The sequence below is a fragment of the Nannospalax galili genome, unplaced genomic scaffold, assembly GCF_000622305.1.
Source record: "Nannospalax galili isolate Female #2095 unplaced genomic scaffold, S.galili_v1.0 scaffold563, whole genome shotgun sequence".
Classification (NCBI taxonomy): Eukaryota; Metazoa; Chordata; class Mammalia; order Rodentia; family Spalacidae; genus Nannospalax; species Nannospalax galili.
Window position 1 is genome coordinate 1,381,068 of NW_008350459.1, and position 20,858 is coordinate 1,401,925.

Consider the following 20,858-nt stretch of genomic DNA (forward strand, 5'->3'; position numbering starts at 1 on the left):
TAGGATTTCCTTGTAGCCCCAGCTGGCCTGGAACTCTCTATGTAGACCAGACTGGCCTCAGTCTCACAGAGATTAGCGTGCCTCTGCCTCCCAAGTGCTGGGACTAAAGGCCTGTGCTAGTACACCATAACTTTTTCTCTTTTTCTTATTAAACCCAATTGTGTCTCATTAAAAGAAATGGTAGAGAAAGTTACATTTTTCTGAGTGAACTCCACAGAAGCTCCAACAGAAAAGTCTTGTTCTTATCGGTTTAGAAATATACTGATTTCTTGCAGCAGAAGTATTTGGAGATTTCTCCTGTGCCCTCAGAAGGCAGGATTTCTTTCAGACTTAGCTGAGGGTACCAGTTGCTCCTTGGTTATTTCCCTTCCCACAGTGTTTAACTTCCTAAGTTTGTGAATTGGGTTTATAAATCTTAGCAGTTAGTTGCACTAATGTTCTCATGTACTGATTTTAGTCTGGTTGTACAAGAAGAAACAAAAAACCCCCTGAACTGAAATTAAGTTTTTAGTTTTTTAAAAAAAAGTAGTTCCAGATTTTAAAACTTTTAATAAAATTGAAAGTTACTTTTGTTTTCTTTTGAACTCTAGCAATTGATTTTTGATGATATTTTATATTAAAATGGCTAATACATGGTTTAAACAATGCTGGAAACGCAGTGCTTTTTCTTCAAAGATTTACAGTGATGATTAGCTCATGAAGTCCTCTGGGAAGTTTATGGGACGGTAACCCTATTTATTCCAATTTTTCCCCAAACTTTTTGATCATGAAACTTAAAAAAAAAAACTTTTAAAAATGTACTCAATGATGTCCTTTTTATATAACACTTTCCCAAGTGTTTCCTAAAGAATATTTAAATTTTATTATATTATATTTTTAGAGTTTCATAATCAAAAAGTTTGGGGAAAGTTGGAATAAATAAGTTAATAGGGTTACCTTCCCATAAACTTCCCAGAGAACTTCATGAGCTAATCAGCACTGTAAATCTTTGAAGAAGATTGCTTCTACATTTGTGTGACTTACAGTCTATATTACTGCCAAATGTACAGTTATTTTCCCATAGGGAAAATGTTATGAATCAGCATTGACTAAAATAGTAATGATATTCATGGGAGAGATGGTTCAGTAGTTAAGAGCACTGGCTGCTCTTGTAGAGGAATGGGGCTTCATCCCTAGCACCCACATGGTGGCTAGCAACCATCCGTAACTGCAGTTTCAGGGGAATTTGACTCTCTTCTGACCTCCACGGGCATTGCACAACATGGGTGCACTTACATACATGCAGGCAATACACTCATACACATAAAAAGTAAAAATAGATATTTTTTAAAAAAATTTAAAAATGATAATGATAGTCTGCTTCCTTAATCTTTACACTGTAAAGTGATAACTCACTCAGATAAGGAAGGAGACTTGCACAGGGCTTTGTCTCTGTGGCTAGATGCAAAGATATGTGCTACCTGTGATTATCGCCATCTTGTACAAAGGTGATGATAGTTTTAGAGAAGTCTAGACTTTGTGTCAATATGACACGCCTACGAAGTTTCTCAAGTTCAGACCTGTATCAAGATTTATAAGCATATGGCACATTAGTACCAGAATTTCTATCCAGACTTCAGTAAGTTGGGCCCACGAGACCATTTGGTTTGCGCACCCTTCACTTTCAACTGTGTTAGATCATATGTTCTTGCCAAAGCCACCATCTAGCCCACACACAGGCAAAGTTTTGAGTGGTAATTTTCACTTCATCCACTGTCTTTGTCGGCCTTTCCTAGGTTGCTTCTCTGTTGCTGTGATAAAACACTGACCAAAAGCAACTTGGGAAGAAAGAGTTTATTACATCTTATAAGTTACAGTCTGTCATTGAGGAGATCTAGGCAGGCGCTCAAGGCAGGAACCTGGAGGTGGGAACTGAAGCAGAGGTGGTGGATGAAGGCAAGAAAACAGTGTTTTCTGGATACAACAAGGCAGATGCACATAAAGACCTACAGAACTTGTGACAGCATGTATAGGACCTGTGCAAGCCCAAGCCAGACGAACAAACCCAGCGTGGATGGGGTACGTTGGAAAGACGCCCCAGCACTAGCTGAGGAACTGTTGACAGTTGATAGCTGCTGGGAGAGGGCAGTTTTCTTTAAGGGTCTGACACCTGGTAGATTGACCAGGCTCCAGTGAATAGACCTATACCCAAAGCATTCGGGGAATGCAAATTAGACTCAATAGACCTTAAAAATAATAGAGGACATGAAGTGAGGGGTGGTAGGGAGGTGGAGGTATAACTGAGAGTAGATGGGGGAGGTCTGAATATGGTAAAATACAATGTATGAAATTCTCAAAGAATCAATAAAAATACTTAAGTGGCTAGAGAGATGGCTCAGTGGTTAAGAGCACTGGCTGCTCTTACAGAGGACCTGGGTTTGATTTTCGGCACCCATGTGGCAGCTAACAATCATTTGTAATTCCAGTTCCAGGGTATCCGATGCTCTCTTCTGACCTCTGAGGGTATTGCACAACATGGGTGCACTTACATACACATACAGGCAATATACTCATACACATAAAATAAAAATAACTATTAAAAAAATCTATTTTAAAATAAAGGCTATATAAACATATACATATATAGCACAGCTCTTGTTTTATATCGGCTCATAGAAAAATGAGTCACATGTACGTAATTTATAAGGTTGAAATATGTACCACAAATAAGGCACTTAGAAACAAAGCCACAAGAATTTGACTCTGCCCCTGGTTACCTTCTAAGGGGAGGTGATGTTTGATGTAGATCTTAAAGAAGGCACAAATCTTTATCAGGACAACGTGCTGGAGGTGAGTGTTAAAGAGAGGGGCAACGAGAACAGTTTTGGGTCACGGGACAGGATTTGGCATGGCTAGGGACTTGACAGTGATTCATGAAGGCCAGAGCACAGGGTTCCATGGAGAGGGTGGGAGTACACAGATCACTTGGGGCCCTGGTCAGACTTGGCAGGTTACCAAGACCAAAATAACAAGTCAGATGTGTTTAGAAAGGACACTTTGGCTGTAGGACAGAAATGATGGATCTGGGTGGAGTAAGATTCCCAAGGAGATAGAGGGGGACAGGGCATAGTACAGCTGCTAATCTTTAAAATTAAAACGAAGTTTAGGTAGCACCATCAGGAGAGACTCAGTAGTCTTTGGCTATCTGGGGACTAGAATGTTTAGAAAAGAGGATATTAAGGATTTTCATTCATTTGTTTAACTTCTGTGCATGGAGTGTTTGACCCTAAGGCAGTATGCTTCATGCTGGAAGAAAAGGACCCTGTGTGAGATGCTGGCCTTCCTTTACCAGATTTCAGTGTGGTTGACTCTTACATTTGCAACCACAGGCTTTTGTATAACATCTAAAGCAGCTTCACTCTTTTTCAAAAGCAATTCATTTATCCAACTGTTTGTTAAACACACACAGTATCACAGCTGGTTCTTAGGGAATTCAGTGTACATGACAAGGGTGTTTCTTTTTTTTTTCGTCTCAGAATGAGTCCGAAGACATGTGAATTAGTTAATCATGATTGTCTTTCTGATAGATGATGACATGTTGACATGTCCTCATTGGGACAGTCTCATTAGGGAAGTAGATTAGTGTCAGGAACTCAGAAAATTGGTAGACGTAATTGAGGTAGGGAAGGGTCTATGTGGGTGGAAGGGAATTACCCCTGAGCTAGGGTTCTGAGGCTTTTGGGCTAATACTACATGGTCAGGGTTCTAGGAGAGTCTGAGAGGGATGAGGGTTGAGTTGGAGGAGGTCAGGGTACCCCGACTATAGAAACTTGGACAGACCTCATGTTCTAGTTTCATTTCTATGACTGGGATAAAATACCCTGACAAAATCAACTGTGAGGGGAAAGCGATTTCAGCTTACAATTCAATTTACGGTCTATCTTTGTAGGGAAGTCAAGGCAATAGCTTCAAACAACTAGTCACATTATAGTCACAGTTACAAGTAAAAAGAGACAAATGCTAAGCTCAGTTTCTCTGCTTTTATACAATTTAGGATCCTCTGCCTAGGGAATGGTACCACCCACAGTAGGCTGGGTCTTCTCACATCAATTAACTTAATTAAAACACCCCCCTCATACACATGCCCACAGGCCAACCCAAAGTAGACAGTCTCTCACTGAGACTCTTTTCCCAGGTGATTCTAGGTTGTATCAAGTTGACAATTAAAGCTAACTGTCACACTTGCCCATCAAAACATTTCGACTTCTCTGTGTGGGTGGCAGTGAGCAATTAAAAGATTAAATGTCTTTGAATATGAAAGTAACACATGTAAAGCAAGGACTTAGGTTGAGATGTCTTCATGTATAGGGAGGTTTAGATTGGAAAGATCCTGATTTAGAGAGGAGGTCAGACTAATGAAGAGGAAAAAAAGGTAGATACGGTGTGGTAGTCAGTTTTGGTTTACTTCACACAAACTAGAGTCACTTGAGAAGAGGGAACCTCAGTTGAAGAATTTCCTCCATCAGACTGGTATGTGATTGCTGTTCTTGATTGCGAATTGATGGAGGACGACTAAGACCACAATGGATGGTACCATCCCTGGGAAGGTGGGCCTGGGCTATACAAGAAAAGTAACCAAGCCTGTCAGGGAAGCAAGCCAGCAAGCAGCATTCTTCCATGGTCTCTGCTTCAGTTCCTGCCTCCAGGTTCCTGCCTTGAGCCTAGATTTCCTCAGTGATGGACTGTGACTTGTAAGATGTAATAAACTCTTTCTTCCCAAGTTGCTTTTGGTCAGTGTTTTATCACAGCAACAGAGAAGCAAAATAGGACATGGTGACAAAGAGAGTGCACGAAGTAAATAATACCATTCAAAACTTTGTGTGTGGCCTAGATGGTGGCTTTGGCAAGAACATATGATCTAACACAGTTGAGAGTGAAGGGTGTGCAAACCAAATGGGCCCAACTTACTGAAGTCTGGATAGAAATTCTGGTACTAATGTGCCATATGCTTATAAATCTAGAACTTGAGAAACTTCGTAGGCGTGTCATATCGATACAAAGACCAGACTTCTCTAAAATTATCACCTTTGTACAAGATGGCGATAATCACAGGTAGCACATATCTTTGCATCTAGCCACAGAGACAAAGCCCTGTGCAAGTCTCCTTCCTTATCTGAGTGAGTTATCACTTTATAGTGTGAAGTAAAGAAGATTAAGGAGGCAGAATATCATTACTTTTTTTTAAAAAAATATTTACTTAGCTGGGCGTGGTGGTACATGCCTTTAATCCCAGCACTTAGGGGGCAGAGGCAGGTGGATCTCTGTGAGTTCAAGGCCAGCCTGGTCTATGTAGTGAGTTCCAGGACAGCTGAGGTTACAGGGAGACCCTGTCTCAAAAAGATCAAAAAAATTATTTATTATTTTTGCTTTTTATGTGTATGAGTATATTGCCTTCATGTATGTAAGTGCACCGATGTCATGCAAATGACCAGAGAGGTCAGAAGAGAGTTAAATTTACCTGGAACTGTAGTTATGGATAGTTATAACATGGCTGTTAGCTGCTATGTGGGTGCTGTGGCTCAAACCCATTCCTCTACAAGAACAGCCAGTGCTCTTTTAAAAAAATAATTTATTATTTTTATTTTATGTGTACAAGTGTATTGCCTGCATGTATATGAGTGTACCTGTGTTGTGCAGTACTGCAGAGGTCAGAAGGGGGCTTCAGATTCCCCTGGAACTGGAGTTAAGCATGCCGTGTGGGTGCTGGGAATCAAACCTGGGTCCTCTGCAAGAGCAATCAGTGCTCTTAATTGCTGAGCCATCTCTCCAGCCCCATGAATATTGTTACTATTTTAGTCAACTCTGATTCATAACATTTTCCTTATGGTAAAATGCCTGTGCATTTGGCAGTAATGTTGGCTGTTAAGTTTCACATATGCAGAAGCAATCTACATAAAATATCAAACATTAGTTTCAGTATCTCAGAACACCAATAACTTTCTAGTAGATCTGATTTTTCTTTGTGTCTTCCAATTTTGGTTTCCTCCTTCCCTCTCTCCCTCCCTTCCCTTCCTTCCATCTATCTTTTCTTCTTAAGACAGTGTCCTACTATGTAGTTCAAGAAGTCCTCCTGACTCAGCTTCCTGGGATTGCAGGTGTATACAACACACTTGGCAACATATCATACATTTTGAATCATGGATCAGAACGGAAACAGAAGTGGAGTGGGTTCTGGACATTTGGAACTGTTCGGATACAAACATATACTTTGCATATAAAGTACATCCAGAAGTTTCTGAAGAAATACAGAAAACCCACTTTTTTACAAATACTATTAAAATGACAAAAAAGGAATGAAAAACACAATCCATCAGAACGAAAGTGACAGGAGAGGAGACATGATGTTCTGAATCGTGGTAAGTTGTTGACGACTGCCAAGCAGCTGGCCAGACTAGCCCCACTGATTCCTAAGCCATGCTGTGGCGGGAGCATGGCAGTCAGGTCACCAAACTACGGAAGCTCAGGTGTTTCAAGGGATAGAGGCAACAGATGCCTCCCAAGACTAAGGTTGGATTGGAGCCTAAAACAGAATTGGGTGAAAACCAGAGCCATTTGGTTTTGACAGAAAAACCATAGAGCCATGGACACGGGTCTAATTCCCAGACCATCTATAGTTTAGTGCAGAGGGGTAAGTACCTTCCAGAAAATAGATGTAAATGAAGATACCATGTTGAATAGAGAGAGCCCACCCTGCCCAAGGCATGACAGTAAGACTTGTACCTTCCAGGCAGAAGTTAGGAGGAATATTTTTTAGGAAACTAATCATTATAAAGGGAAGCCTTCCTGAAACTGACACTGAAGGGCTCCGGTTCCTGCCTGTTCCCTCTGGATATGCACATAGAGAAATGCGATGGGGCAATTGCAGATCCCTGTGTGATGCTGGAAATATGAAAGGTAGACATACGCACCTACTTCCCCAGCCCCAAGCTCTGCTGCAGGAACTGTAGAGTTATGTAAGATTGAAAACATCTTGTATCTTTCATCAGCCATTGTTTGCCAGAGGAATAACTGCGTGCGTTCTTGGCCAAACCAAGCCTACCCTGAAGACTGATCTTTGAGAGGCAGAGGTCTGCTCAGGGTTTGCAGCCGTGGAGTTTGCCTTGAGTTCACCCTGGTCTGTATGCCTGCTGTTGCTTTCAGACTGAAGCCCAGGGTTTACTGCCGATGATAATACCTAGAGCAAATCTGTGGATCAGTTTTCAGGATTCATCTTCTGGAAATCTCAGGAAATCCATGAATATGCTGCTTTCTGGTTATCTTAAGAGCTAAATTTCTGAATTTTAAGTATCTTATCCTGTATTGTCAACAGCAGAACTCAGGAAATATACTTGCTGCCCTTCTATGCATTTTGTCTTACGTTTCAAATCTGGACCCTGTTTCATTTTGTGTGTGATCCCATGGAACGGTTTCTGCTACAGATTTATTAAAATTCTCCCACCTTTGGTCTCTGATTAAGGGAACTGCAGACTCTTTTCCATGACAACTCCTTAAATCCATATTTCTCCCCTAATGCAGCGGGTCTACTCTTAGTAATTCTTGTTGATCAGAGCTCAGCTTTTGTGTTTACTGAACCACTGTTGGAGTGTTTTGAGGTTATGTGGGGGTGGTAAGTTTAATTGTGTCCTGCTAGTATTGTAAAACTCTAAGAACATAAAATTTACTTAGAAAAATCTGGAGTCTCTTTGTTTTGTTTTGTCTGTTTGTTTGTTTAAGGCTAAATTCTTTGATTTGGGACTATAGAGTTTCTGGGTAAAGTCTCTGATCCTTAGTTTTCTGAGTAAATTATTGGGAATTGGTAAAGGTCCCAAGTTTGTTTGCTGTGCTCTTCTAATTAATAAGGAAAAAAAGCCATATAAATCTTAGATTTCTAAGAACTTGAGCTATTGCATACACTTGGCTTGGGAGCAAAGGATAATTTGCTTCTTATCCAGTGATTTGGCAACACACCACTTCCCAAGCAAACCCCATCTGTAAGTGTGTACTAAGTTTTATAAGTTTATACACATTGAGACTAATTATATGTCAAATATTTCTACAGAATTCAAGGTAAGAGAAAGGAACTTAAGCTAAGTTACATAAAGAAGTTATAAAATGAAAAAAACAAAAACAAAACCCAAATAACAAACCAAACAAATGATAGTACGCACACGCACGCACACATGCACGCGCGCGCGCGCGCGCGCGCGCACACACACACACACACACACACACACACATCTTGTTCATTTTGTTGGATGAGGGGGTTTGGGCAGATGGAGAAGAAAGGAAGGAGGAAGACACAGGGTAGAAACTGACAGGATGTTTCTTATTGACAGAGAACAAGGGTGTCAGATGTGTGGGGAGGGGCTCCTCCAGTTTAATATCTGGACAAGTTAGGCTTCTTGGGTCTGGTAAGGAATTGAAACCAACTCTGGATTGCTTAGGCAGGAAAAGAACTTACAATGCTGAGTTTTTCAATTTGTGACCATGATACCCTTTATTTCGGCCTCTTTTGATCTTTATTTTTATAGTTTGAATTGTGTTCTATATGGGATATTTGCATATATTTTATTACATTTGTTCTTAGGTATATGGCATCTTCATGTGTTTTTAAAGACATTAAAAAATTTTTTCAGTTTTCTACCTCTGCTGAAATTACCTAGAAATGTCAATAGGTTTTTGTTTGCTTATTTTCCTTATATACAAAAAGTTAAATTGGTGAAAAAAGAAGTTTCTAGACATACCAGAAAATGGCTTAAAGGGTACTCAATGAACTGGAAAGGTCAGAGGAGGAGATGAAGAAGGTGAAAAGATTCCCACATTTTCCTTCATGTATATGTGACTTGCTAAATTCATCATGAGCATGTACTACTATTTTAAAACAAACTGCTTAAGTGAGATGAAATCTCACAGCCTCTGAAAAATTTAGCAAAAACTAACAAAGAAAAAGTTAAGTAAACTTGGAAAATAGTGACAGTTAGTGAATACAGGTGATGACCACATCAAACTTTCTACACTTGTGTATATTTAAATTTGCACAAACACATGCATGCATGCATGTGTGTGTGTGTGTGTGTTTGTGTGTGTGTGTGTGTGTGTGTGTGTGTGTGTGTTTCTGGAGCTCTAGCATGCTAGTTAAGTACTCTAGCAAAAAACTACATCTAATTAAAAACATAACCATTGGGAAAAATAATATTTTTAAGAACAAAAGAAGAAAATTTTTATTAGAATCCATCCCACAAAACTGAGTAATAATTTTGCTGACATATTTTTGCAAAGTATTTAAGATATTTAAGAGTACTGAAGATGCTTATTCTACACCAAGGCAGATAAAGGAGACATAGTAAACATTTTAGGCTTCACATCTGCTCAATTCTACAGCTGTGTGTTTGCATGTAGACAATGGGTAAATGAATATATGGGACTGTATTTCAATAAAAGTTCATTTCTGGACACTGAAAAAAACAAAAAGTTAAATAATTTATAAGTTTAAATTACTTTATAGGTTCTTGAATTTTATAAATTTGAAATCATGCTGTGTATGAATGAATTTTAACCTTATAACTTTATTCCTTTATTCGATATTTTGTTGCCCTAGAGTGTGCGTGCTAGACAAGCTTAGTACCATGGAGCTACACGCCAACCCTTATTCCTCGCTCCTACTTCTAACCGAATGCATTGACTAGGCTTCTCTAAAACAATGTGAATAGGAAGTGACTGTGGGCATTCTTTCCTCATTTCTGAACACAGGACAGCTTTTACATTTCATCATCACTAATGATGACTGTGCTATCCAGTATGTGTATGTATGATCCATGTGTGTTCAGGCATGTATGTGGGTACTTGTGTGTGGGCATGTATGCATACATATGTGCCTGAATGTGGAGGCCAGAGGTCCATCTTTGGTGAAGTTCATCAGGAACCATCCATCTTGGTTTTTGAGATAGGACCTTGCATCAGCCTGTAACTTCCCAAGTAGGCTAAGCTGTTGTGAGCCCCAGGGATCCACTATCTATCTCCACATTCCCAGTGTTGGGATTTTAGGTGTGTACCTCCATGTGCAACCTTTCTTATGGGTTCTGGGGGTTGAACTCAGGTCCTTATGCTTGAATGGCAAGCACTTTACCAATGAAGTCACCTACCTAGACCAAAAACTTTAAATTAGTTTTGTAAGTTAATGCAAAAATAATGGATTTCATTGTGACATTTTCCTACATGGCTATCACTGTGTTTTGTTCATTTGCTCGTTCACTTCCATTGCCTTTCCTTAACACCCCTTCCACTTGTCCCCTTTTCTCTTCAAATAGTCCACCTTCTTTCATGGAAGAGAGAGAGAGAGAGAGAGAGAGAGAGAGAGAGAGAGAAGAGCCAAATTCCTTATGAGAGAAAACATGTAATACTTGTCTTTCTTTACCCCACCTTATTCTGCCTTGACCCTCCTTTGAGGAACCTTTCTACCACTGCAGAAGCCCCTGTATACTTTCATGTCCTATAAATATATTTTAAAATCTAAATTCTGCATATGAGATAAAATATAAAATAGATGTATTTATGACTCTGGAGAATTTCACTTAATATAATATCCAGTTGCATTCATTGTCTTTCAAATAACATACTTTCATTCTTCTAATGGTTGCATAAAACTCCATTGCAGGGGCTGGAGAGATGGCTCAGTAGTTAAGAGTATGTACTCCTCTAGAGAACCCAAGTTCAATTTTCAGCACCCACGTCAGACAGTTTGCAAACACCTGTAGCTCCAGCTCCAGGGGATGCCCTCTACAGGCACCCACAAATGAGACATACACTCACAGATACACATACACATAACTAAAAATAAAATTTAAAACTCTGTTGTGTGCATAATCCACATTTTCGTTATCCATGCCTCTGTTGATGATCATTCAGGCTGATTTTGCTTTACCATGAACATGGATGCCAAGTATTTATCTCTGGGGCATGCTTATGATTCTTTGGCCATACACCCAGGAGTGGTATTTAGAAGTTGTATTTTTAGTGTTTTGAGAACCTTCCATAATGGCTTTTATAGAGGCTGAGCTATTTACATCCCCATTGGCATCCTTCCCTCTCCATCCTTGCCAGCATTTGTTGTCATTTGTTCAGTGAGAAGAAATCTTGATGTAGTTTTACTTTTGTTTGCCTAATGATTAAAGATGTTGAATATTTTTTCACAAATTCATTGAACATTTCTATTTCTTCTTTTGAGAACTATCAGTTTGATTCATTTGTCCAGTTATTGACCGAATGATTTACTTTTTGTTGCTTAATGTTTTGAGTTCTTTATATATTTAGATATTAAGCCCTTGTCTGAGGTGCAGTCAGCAAAGATTTTCTGCTGTTCCATAAGTTGTCTTGTAACTTTGTTGAATTTTTCCTTACTGTGCAGAAGCTTTTTATCTTTTTATCATCATGTGATCTCATTTGTTAATTACTGCTGTTATTTCCTGAGAAAATGGGTCCTTTCTAGAAAGTCCTTGCCTGTGTCCATATTCTGAAATATTTTGCTGATATTTTCCTCCAGCAATTTGAAAGTGTGAGGTCTTTGAAAGCTTGTGATCCATCCTGAATTTATTTATTTATTTTTACAGGGAAGTGATAGGGATACAGCTTTCATTTTTTGTTGTGGCCTTTGGAGTTTTGGTATCAGGGAATTACTGGCTTTGTAGGACGAGTGGGTCTTGTTCCTGCCTATCTACTTTCAGGGCATTGTTTTTCTTTAGAATTGATAAAATTCACTACTTCATCCTTAGAACTGATAGAATTTGGCAGTGAATCTGTCTGGTCTTAGATATATTTTCCTTAAGAGGAGCTTTATTATTTAAACCTTTTGGATTGTTGTAGATTTAATTAAACTGTTTATATCCTCTGGATTTATTTTGGTAGGTCATATGTGTCTAGATTTTTATCCTTTTTCAGTTTTTGGGAGTATACATTTTGAAAACCTTCCCCAGCAATCTGAATTTTCGTGGTCTTGTAATCTCACCCTTCTCATCTCTAATTTTGTTAATTTGGGTTCTCCTCTCTCTGTTTCTTTTGGCTAGTTTTGCTAAGGGTTTGTTGATCCTATTAATTTTTTCCAAGAACCAACTCTATGTTTCATTGATTCTTTGTATTTTTCTTTTAGTCTCTATTTCATAAATTTCTGCCCCGATCTTTATTATTTTTTCCCACTTATTGGTTTTGGGTTTGGCTTGTTCTTGTTTTTCTAGGAACTTGAGATGCATCATTATTTGTTTGAGACCAATCTTGTTGTTTATTTATTTATTTTAATTTGTGTGTGTTTTGCCTGCATGTAAGTGCACCATGTGCATGCAATGTTCATGGGGGCCAGAAGAGGGCATCAGATCCCATGGAACTGGAGTTATGGATGGTTGCTAGCTGCCACGTGGGTGCTGGGAATTGAACCCAGGTCCTCTGCAACAGCAACTGGTGCTCTTAACCACTGAGCCATCTCTCGGGTCCCGAGATTACTCTAGTTTTAAAATAAAATTTTTATTGTGTGTATCACTGTCTCACTAAAACTACCTACTGTAGGCTTTGTGGCTTGTGAGACGTACGGGTTTGCCTAGTGAGTGATACTGCCAGTTACTTTCCACCAGGGCTGCCTGACTTATGTTACATATGAGACCTGTATGTCCCGTCTCCCACCAATGGGGAGTGAAGGCTCTAGCCATGTGCTGCCTACTCCTTTTTGCTGCATTGCCCTTCTGCTTGTCCACACTTTCCAACTGTGCTATTATCCTCTTTGTGATATTGGATGCTCTTTACTCCCTCCTCCCTCTTGCCCTTGATTGCAGTCTCTGTTCTTTGTAACGCTGCTCTTTCTCACTCCCTGGTGTCTAAAGGAGCTTATCATATCCTGCAAGCTACTGCTCTGCAGACTTTTGTTTTGTTTAGTTTTCTGTTTGTTTTTGAGACAGACCCCAGCTGGCCTGGAACTTGTTATGTAAACCACACTGGCTTTGATCTCACAGAGATCTGCCTGTCTCTGCCTCCTGAGTGCTGTGATTAAAGGTGTGTGCCACCACACCTGACTCTGCAGATTTTTAAAAAAATTGCTGTTGTTTTGAGGGGAGTCTTACATAGTCCACAGTGGCCTTAAACTCACTATGTAGCCAAGGCTGGCCTTGAATACTGATTCTCCTGCCTCCCACCTCCCAAACGCTGCGATTATAGGCATGTGCCTCCATGCTCAGCTCTATGGACTTTTCTAGACACTCTGTCAGATTATGGTAGTTCATCCTAACTACTTGACTGAAATTTATTTTAAATACTGAAATAATAGAAAATCAATTAATTAACATATTATGTTACTATAAATGCACAATTTATAATGTATCTATTGAGATAGTCATTTGAATATTATCCCCTATTAAATGTAGCAAATTACGTTCACTGATTTTCAAATACACTTGATATTTCCATCCTAAATTCAATTTGCTTATGATGTATCTTTTTTTCTTTGGTCAAGAGAGAAGTTAACAAATCAGACTCAAGAAAATAGGAGACAGGACAGCAACCACGGCAGAGAAAAGCAGAGTATCTGGAATGTCCAACAGGGAAGGGAATGTTTTCCCCTCTAGCCAAATCAAAACACTCTCCCATAAGGGGAGGCAGCATAGCCTGTTATTAAAACTTGGCTTCTGGATTCAGAACCTCTGGTTTCAAACAGCAGTTTTACATCTTACTTGGTATATGACCTTAGTATTAAGAGTCTGTAGTGCTTAATTTTTATTATCAACTTGAATTGGATTGAGAGAAACCTAGGAGATTATTAGTAAGCCATACCTCTGGTGGTATCTGTAAAGTTGTTTCCAGAAAGGTTGTATATGGATCAAGATTCTACCCAAATCAATGGTTTCATCCATTGATTACTTAAAAATTCTCATAGACTAATGAGAGGTAGTGAAATGATGGAAAGGAGGTCTAGCTGGAGGAGGCGCGTCATCAGTGCCTTTGCAGGGTGTATGCCCCCACCTCTTCTCAGTTTTTCTCTCTGCTTCCTTGGCTGCCATGATGTCAGCAGATTTCCTCTTGCATGCCTTTCCTGCTACAGGGTGAAAGTGCAGTGGAGCCAGGGAACTAGGGACTGAAACCTCTGGAACTACGGGCCATAACAAATCCTTTGTCCTGTACGTTATTTCTCTCGGGTGTTTGATAGTAATGACAAGACAAAATAAACAAGCAATAATTTCAAAACCAACATAACATTGGCAGTTAAGAGCATTTACTGTTCTCCCAGAGGACCCAGGTTCAGTTCTCCATACCCACAGGGTGACTAACTCCAGTTCCACCCTCTTGCAGCCTCCATGGGCACCAGGCATGTATGTGGTGCACTTACATACATCAAGCAAAACACATACACATAAAATAAATAAGTAAATAAAAATGAAAAGAAACCCAGTAGTGCCTCGTAGGTTTATACTAAAAATCAAGTGATAACAGCATATTGAAGCACACCAATCACATCAAGCCTATAGAAAATTATTATAAGTTAAGCTGGAATTTTTGCTGTCAATGGCTATTAGAAAGAGTACAAAGTTTGCTCTTATAGAGAGTTCAACTGAACATTGACGAACTTAATTTTTCAGATAAATTTACATCAACAGAAAATGCTGAGCAGTTTTCAAAAGTCATTTTTGATATATGAACTGTTCAATCACCTGTAGCTTGGCATTTATTTATTGAGGTTGAATTGACACATGATAAATTGTCCATATATAAAATGTATAACTGATATTTTGATGTATGCCTGTAGCTACAGCACTAGTGATACAGTGAATAAGGAACATATTTGAACCCCTAGTGTTGATGTACATCCCTTTTAAGGTGCCTACCACCACTTAGGGATCAGAAAATGTGTGTTGGTGTCCTGGTCAGTCTACTCCACCTGGAAACCATGTAGAGAGAGAGGGAAAGTACATGCCTGCTCTGAACTTCTCAACCTTAATGGACACAGTTCGAGTCACACAAACTAGGACTAAAACATAAAATCTGTTCCAGAAAAGGTGAATCTAAAGATGCCTGTAGAGGAAGCAAGGTGAGATATTATTCGATATACCATGACATATGAACATTTTGTATCCTGCCACAACTGTAGGATGCTTTTGATTTTTATTTGCAAAGGACTGAATGCTCACACCCCCTTCACATTCATGTATTGAAATATTGGCTGCTAAGTGTTGGCATTAGAAAATGGAGCTTCTGCGAGGTGTTTAGGTGATAGCCTTTTATGAATGGCATTAGTGCTCTGCTAGTGGGAACCCGAAAGGGCTAGTTTGCATTTTCAACGGTGAGAAGACTCCATCTATGAAGAAGAAGGTATTCTCACTGCATTCTTTCTGGATCTTGGACTTACTAGATCAACTGTGTTAAATAGATTTCTGTTGTTTATAAGCCAAGTCAGTGGTGTTTTGTTGTAAAAGCTTGTGTGAACGAAGACATTGTTCACTGCTAATTCAGTTTATTACTGAGCATATATATTGGCAGGAACTGAGCAGGATACAGGGGGGAATTAATAATGCTTGGCCCCACCTTTAAGAAACTCAGAGTTTAGCAGAGATGCCCTGAAAGGAGTAGAGGGAAAGGAGATATTTGTTGAGCCCCATGATGTGTTAGGCATTTTGTCTTATTCAGCTCTTTCAGAAAGTCTGTGAAGTAGGTCCTGTGGAATTGAGGCTTGGAGAAGTTAAATAACTTTCCCAAGGTTGTAAAATGCTCAGTGGTGAGTTGAAGGTGGTAAAGGGCTATTTCTGGATAAAGAGAACACAGAGAGCTAGGGGTCGACCCTACTGAGACTGCACTCCACTAATCTAGCTGCTGCCCCTGCATGGAATTGTGCCTGGGGCCTGGTAACCTGTTTCATCTTGGTTGTTGTAAGGCTCTGCCTTTGCCTTGCATCTAGTTTCTATGGTTCTGTTCCTACTATGCAAACCAATTTTTGAGCATTTGAGGCCCCAGAGACCAGGCTCCTGCTTGGCCTCTGTCATCCTCCCAGTCCCGTGCATCCTGGTTCCTATGCAGACCTTGTTCTTAGATCCATTTGCCAGCCATTTTCTCTTTGTATTTATTCAACCTGCCTGCGTTCCATCTTTCATCTTGAGCCCTGCTTGTCCCCCCACTCTTGATGAGAACTCCTGCCTCCGTCTGTTTCTTGGTCCCACCCTCTCTAAATATCCTCTGGTCTGATCCAGCCTCTCCTCTCCCACAGTTGGTCTGTTCCCAAGGCTCTACTCTTTCTCAGAGTGGTACAGCTAGCCCCAAGGCCAATCCCTGACTCATATCTTTCCGTTACTATGAGAAACTGAACACCCCGAGGTTTCCAGGGTGTGTAATTATGTGATGTGCTGAGGTTACGAGAATCAAGCACAGGACTGAAGATGCTCTTGCTAGTCTTCCTGGTGAAATGTTCATCCTAATTTTTCTTCTTATCTCTAAGGCCGCTTTCACACAAGTTTTAATAGGTCATTAAATTAAATAAGTACAATTTTCTCTGTCTAGCCAAACTGTAGTTAGGATCTTTGTATAAAGCTCATTGCAATGAAGACCTTTTATTGGCCTCTTTTTTTCTAGACCAATGCCCCTGTCTCCAGCATGAGATTCACACGTATTCTTTGAAGTGTTGTTGTTTTGCTCCAGGGAATTTGATTAGTGGACAGAAACATGGGTATAGATAAGATTTCTTTTGCTTTGTTTGTTATTCAACTTGGGAAGGATTGGGCTCTGCTCGCTGGGTCCCCAGAGCAGTATGGAAATGGAACAGCTCCTTTGAGTCCGTGTAGCTACAAGGAGGTTACAGGTGGTACAGGTTACCCAGGCCAATCCTCCACTTTGAATATCACTCCTCTAAGTCCTTAGGGGAAATTACACTAACCTAGCATCTTGGCCATGGATTACCTGTGATAAACAATAGATCAGATTTTATCTCAGTCACATGGAATAGTAGCCATGTGATCACAGTGAGATTTGAATCAGCCCAAGTATCTTTGGTTGCTAATGGTCCTCAGAATCTTCCCATTTGTCTCATCCCCCAATCAGAAAGAGAACTGATTTTCATAATGAAATGGTTTCCCATGAAGTAGGAGACAGGAACAGACTGGGTAAGTGGAATTGTGTGCCTTGTTAGAAGATGCCCTGAGTAGCCCTTGGTGGCCTGTCCTTCACATCACCTTCCTGACCTGCCTGGTGTTTGCATTGAAAGTCTTCCTATAATTTTTCTGAAAAATAAAACCTGTAAAGGTAAGTTTCTTCAAGCTATGGTTGGAGACTTTTTCATAATAGAGTTTTAGAAAGCCCTGCTTTCTTCATCTTCTAAGATAATGGTTTCATTTCAATTACAAAGTTACCACTATTAATAGTCAGCTAGAGTTCATAGGGTATTAGTCTCATCAAGCAGTTAATTTACATTGCAAAAATGTGAGTCATTTAACTAAAATAAAAGTAAGGGCTAGCTTGTCATATACTGCCTGTGATCCACTTCGTCAGGAAAGTGATTTCATAACCTCACCCATGTAACTCTGAAGAACCAAGGACTTAGCTTATTTTCTAATTACAGTTATTCTGTTTATGAGTAAGGAACACTATTTTTGTGATTAAAAACATAAAAGATTTTTTGCTTTTAGAACTTGCTCATTGGTCAATAGAGTTCCCTTGGCGAGTGTGCGTATGAGATCTATATATCTCATGTGTCTGGTCTAATGCCTCTATGTTAATTCCATTTGATGTTATTTTTCAGTTTACCTATTGCATTTTTACAGAAAATTTTGGGGCTAGAGAGATGGCTCAGCAGTTAAGAGCACGTATTTCTCTTGCAGAGAACCAAAGTTTGATTCTCAGGCTGGGTGACTCACGACTGCCTATAACTCCAGTTCCTGGGGGATCCTATGCCTCTGGCCTCCATGGGCACCTGCGCTTGCATGCATATATTCTTCTCACATATAAGGACACAATGAAAAACTCTTTAAAAAGAAAAGTTTTGGGGTGTACTGCCTTAGCTCAGAATTAATTAAAACAGTGAAAAAGCTTTTGGGTTCTCACAGAGGCCTATGGGGAGATAGTCTAGGGGTCAGAGGTCTTCGTACCAGCATCAGGTCCTATGCTGTGGCTGTGGCTACTGTCACATGACCCGTGAAGGGTAGTATAAACCACACTATTGAAATGGAAAGGGCAATTATTCTTCTAGACAAGAGATGAACTAATAAATAAAAAAAATCTATTTTATGTGTATGAGTTATACTGAGCAGCGGTCAGAAGAGGGTATCAGATCCCCTGGAACTCAAGTTATAGACAGTTGTTAGACACCATGTAGGTGCTAGAATTTGAATCTGAGTTCTCTGTAAGAACAGCCAGTGCTCTTAAATGCTGAGCCATCTCTTCAACCCCAGAACTAAAGATTTTTGACTTTGGGGGTCTAACTTCTCCAGCCACCTCTCCTAGGGTTTCCTGGCCAAACACCTTGTGCCCCAGTTCCTCTCCGACCACCACCACTGCCACCACCGTGCCATCACCACCACCTTTTGTTTCCTTCCTCCTAGAATTCTCATTATCTGGACCTGTGAAAATTTCAGAAAACATGAACAGGTGACAGTTACTAGGCTACTCTTGCTATAAGCTGTCAACTCCTTGTGTAGTTCACACTCATTTATTCAATCCAGTGACATAGTTCCTACTAATACCCATTTTACAGTTGAGGAAAATGAGGCACTAAGAGGTAAACAACTTGTCCAACTCTGCTGTCAGTAAGTAGGGAAGCCAGGATTTGAATCTCAGCAGTCTACCCTGAAATCCCATGTTATTAGCCATCATAGTTTGCTGTGCTTCTAACTCAGGTTGAATGTATGACACCATCATATAATGAAATCAGCCAGTGTCAGCCCATCTCCTTTGTTTACTTGTATGGGACTTGTAATCAGGAATGTACATGATCTCTAGGATTGCACATGCAGGTGGCCTGTAACTGTGAATTGCCACAATTGTCATCACTATAATCTACTACATAGTAGGCACATTTATGTGTAAGACATACTCCATGTATTATATTTAATTTTCTCAACAATGTTATAAGACTACTATTGTTCCCATTTTATAGTTGTAAAGGTCAGACATCCAGGAAGTGGTAGAATGGAGCTTTGAAACAACTCTGGTCTGGGAATCCTTCCCCTACCCCAACATGCTCCAGTAAATAAGGGAAACAATGAACTGGGATCCAGGGTTGTCACTCAGTGGTAGAGTACTTGCCTTGTTCGTACAAAGTCCTGGTCTCCATCCTCAGGCCTGAAAACAAAGGAAAGAAAACAAATAGACAAACAACGATGTAATGAGTTTTGCATCCTCAGGTGTCAGGTATTAGGGTTTCTTTGTTCCTCTCGCTGGACTTTAAAGTGCGCAGATCGCAAGCAGCTCTTTCTCTGAAGGGAAGGTCCAGGTGGATTGTTTTGAATGAACAATGATAATTCTGTCTTTCATCACATGATTCTCCTCTTATGCAATTATTTTATCCCATGATTTCTGTTGATGACATATTCATTTGGGATAATTGAATTATACCTTCTCTTTAAACCTGAGCCAATTCACTCGATTTCCAGTTTAGTATGAAGCTTTTGAATCAGATTCTTTTACTTATAATATCTCAGCTCATACCAATGCAGAAATGGAAGAGGTTTGGTTTCCCCAGTTCTGGGGATAGAGTCTAGGGTATCATGTGTTTTGGGCCAGTGTTCTACTACTGAGAAATGCCACGAACCCTAGAAATGAAAGTTTTATTTTGAGACAAGTTTGAAAGGTTGTTTTGGAACATAGGGTTACTTTAAGAAAGGCAAAATGATGTTTAAATAATGAAGCTTTGCCTTGACTATCCTTGGACAGCCATTGGGCCATAGGAGAGGCCTGGCTGCCTGTGAAAGAGCCAGAAGTTTGTCAGAGATGCTGACAAAGGATAGACAACATCTGAACTCAAGGTCCATGGACTTTATGAAACACCAAGGCAAAGTGGAGCTCTGAACGAAGGGTCACAGGAAGACATTTTCTTCAGTTTTCTTTGGAGACTTGCTACCTTGGCTGTTCTAACAGGATTATTTATGACAGTTTTCAAAGGCCCTGCCCATCTCCTGGTTGACAAGGGTACACTCATGGCTTGCTGCTGCTACGTGGGCTGGGGACCCCCTCCTTTGCTCTTGTTCTACATAGGGACAGGGCTATGACCACCTCAGTGGGAAAGTTAAGGCACTTATTTTTGGCAGCTTTGTGTGTATATGTGCTTATACACACACACACACACACACACACACACACACACACACACACCCCACACACACATGCAAAGCCATACTCCAAAGGATTTTTTAAAAAGTATCAATTGCAAGGAAATCTAGGGCCTAATGGGTTATTGAATCATTTAACAAAAATCTACTAAGATAAAATGTTCTACAGCCAACTGTGAGCAGATACATTATATTCTTTGGCCATTCCTTCATTAGGAAAAAATGCTGCCTTCATGGTTTTGCTGTTTGGGGGCTGGATGATGGCTAATGGGAGTAATCTAACATCAACAGGTTATTTTTCACAGTTCTGGACCAGCTTTCTTAGCATGCTGTATTGTTGTGGCCCTCGGGGTCTGTAGTTCTATCTTGCCAAGCCTGTCTCATCAGTTCCCTGTCGTCCTGCAGATTTTTGAGGCATTGGAATCCTAGCAACAGATTTCTCATTTAAGTAGTATGGGTCTGATCACCAGTCTCCCACAGCTTGGTAAAAGTTCTGTGCTTGTCAACCACAGAATATTTCTAAAGCAGTTTTTGTAGTACCTGTTCTATCAATTTAGTAGAAAA